At 47.0% G+C, this 2,643-nt stretch overlaps 1 protein-coding gene across 2 annotated transcripts in view; it reads left to right on the top strand.

Moving 5' to 3' along the window:
- The window catches only part of OTUD4 (OTU deubiquitinase 4), a 72,936-nt gene that overhangs the window by 47,463 nt on the left and 22,830 nt on the right, over positions 1-2,643 (top strand). The gene's annotated exons all lie outside the window — the stretch shown is intronic.

Raw genomic sequence — 2,643 nt, 5'->3', positions numbered from 1 at the left:
TGGGAGTTGGGGCTTGGGGAGTTGGGGTCTATGGGAGTGAAACAGGGCTTTATAAGCAAGAGAGATTGTGAGTGAGGAAGGAGCTCAAGTAAGCAGTGAAATATGATTAGCATGTTAAATAGTGGCAGTATGCCAAATGCCTATAAAAGATTTTCTACCTTTTATTGACGTTTAGCTCTAGAAAAATAATCTGTTTTTTGCAGACAAATAGTTGGTGGTTGTGTCTGTTTTTAACAAATAATGATTTTACAATTTTAATTTAAAAAAGCAATTTTTTGAAAGGAGTTATAGCTAAGGGTTTACTTAATTTGCAGCAAGACAAAACAATTTTTTGCAGCTTGATCACTGACTAAAGAGCTGACTTTTGTGGGCATTTCCTGGTGGCCCTGCCCTTCACCACTGATTGGTGGAGAGGCATAGATCGTATAAATATAATAGCAAATTCCGCGGAAAGTAAATTATATAATTTAATCATATAACTCTAAATATTACATTTAAATTTAAATATATTATTAATAAATGTATATGTGATATGAATTGTAACTTATACCATCATAATTTATTATATGTAGCATTCTACAACAAGTTTAGAATTACTATTTAGTGCTAACCTCAGTAGAAACATTTTCACTTCTCTTACTGTCATTGTCACTTATTCTACATCAGTGGTTCTCAACCTCTTTTGTACCAGGACCCATTTGTAAACATCGATGGCCAGCCCTGACCCAGTACCCCTCACTCCCAACCTGCTGCCCCCTGCCCTAAGGCCCCAGCCCCACAGTGTGTGGGGCTGAGGGTGAGTGCGTGGGACATAAGGGGGGTGTGTAGGGCTGGTGGGGGGGGCCCAAGCAGCCCCTTGCAGGCTGGGGTTCTGCAAGCCTGCAAGGGAAAAGCCAGGGTTTCCCACATTTTTCTTCTTTAAAGAAGAATCCATTTTTAAAGGTTATTCGTGACCCTTTCATATGTTTTTGTGACCCACTTCCGAGTCCCGACCCATAGGTTGAGAACGCTCGTGTATATCACTAGCAGACAGTAAGTCTCAATTACATGATCTGTGGCTTCAGTGATTGTCCCATTGTGTTTCTATTCTGGTAAGCACTGGGACGTTCTAAAATAGTGTATTGTGTGAACACTACGTGTTTTTTCTTAGAGGTGCACCAATACATCGGTCCGATATTGGATCGGTACCGATATAAAGAAAATTGGCTGTATCAGAAATCAGCCCAATGCGGCCGATAATTTGGCCGATAAATGCCTGTGCGTGCAGCTGCAGTGCAGCACGCAGGTAGTGAGGCCCACAGCCTGGCAAGCTGCATGCAGCTGGTAAGTCTGATGTGGTAGGGGGGGGGGGAGGGAAGGGGCATGGGGGGTGTAGATCAAGTCCCCCCACTCGAGGGAGGGGCAGGGGCTGCAGCTAATTCGGGGGGTGCAGGGTGGCAACTCTGACTGTTGCATGCACTCCTGGGAGGCACGGGGGTGAAGGGGGCGTGTGCCCCTGGATCTGCATGGGGTAGGCGGGCTGCAGCTATAGGCTGGAGCTGGGGCTGCGCTGGGTTCTTCTTGGTGGGGGCTGGGCTCAGGATGGGTGGCAGCGCTGAGGGGGGCTACAGAGTGGGCTGCAGCCACCCCAAATTTCGATGTAGCCTCCCCATACTCCCTTCCTAGCACTGCCGCCGCCTGCCTCAAGCCCAGCCCTGGCTCAATGCCCTGCCTCCACCCAAGCACCAGGAAGAGCTGAGGCTGTGCTGGTGCTGGGAGGGGGGCTATGGGGAGGCTACGACGAAATTTGGGGTGGCTACAGCCCACTCCCAGCACCACTGCTGCCCGCCCCAAGCCCAGCTCCCGCTGAGAAGAGCCCAGAGCAGCCCCAGCTGTTGCCCAACCCCCTGCGCGTGGATGAGCCGTGGCTCAGTCCTGTGCTGGCCCTCACCCTGGCTGGGCAGTGCCAGTGTGTGCCCCTGCCCCCTCCCTCCTTTACGGTGGGGGACGTTGATCTGCTGTCCCACGACCCTTCCCTCCCCACTCCTTTTCCACCACAACAGACTTACCAGCTGCATGCAGCTGTATTGGAAATAGGATTGGTATTGGCCAATACTCCTTAAAAATCGACTATCGGTATTGGCCCCCAAAATCTCTATTGGTGCACCCTAGTTTTTGGAGTATTTTTTTTAAGGTTGATTTCATGGGAAACTGCTGCCAATGCAGTATTTCTTGGGGATTGTGGACAATGCTGTTTTTCATGGATTTTTTGGAAACCATGAAACCAAATTAAGTAGCTGTCTAGTTATAGCCTCTAGTATCCTAAATGAGAGTAGATTAATGATTTTCTATTTTAAGTCAAAAAGGAATGTTTTTATGCCAGGGTTGGAAGTAACTAGAGGGGCACTGAACTCCTTTTTTCCACCCCATTTCCCGCCCCCCAAACTTGAATGGTGCCTTAGAAATGCTTTCTTGTCTCTGATGCATTACTGATTTCCACCCGCCCCAAATATTGTTCCACTCACTCAGGTTCTTGAAGACAGTAATGCTGTCGGAGATACTTGTTTGCTTTGTACATGCTCTCTTGTAAAAAAAAAAAAAAAAAAAAAAAAAAAACAAAAAAAAAAAAAAAAAAAAAAAAAAAAAAAAAAAAAAAGCGGGGGG

Source organism: Gavialis gangeticus, unplaced genomic scaffold (assembly GCF_001723915.1).
Source record: "Gavialis gangeticus isolate Ggan-Ray unplaced genomic scaffold, GavGan_comp1, whole genome shotgun sequence".
In the NCBI taxonomy this organism is placed as follows: domain Eukaryota; kingdom Metazoa; phylum Chordata; order Crocodylia; family Gavialidae; genus Gavialis; species Gavialis gangeticus.
This window is presented reverse-complemented; position numbering and strand designations above follow the sequence as displayed.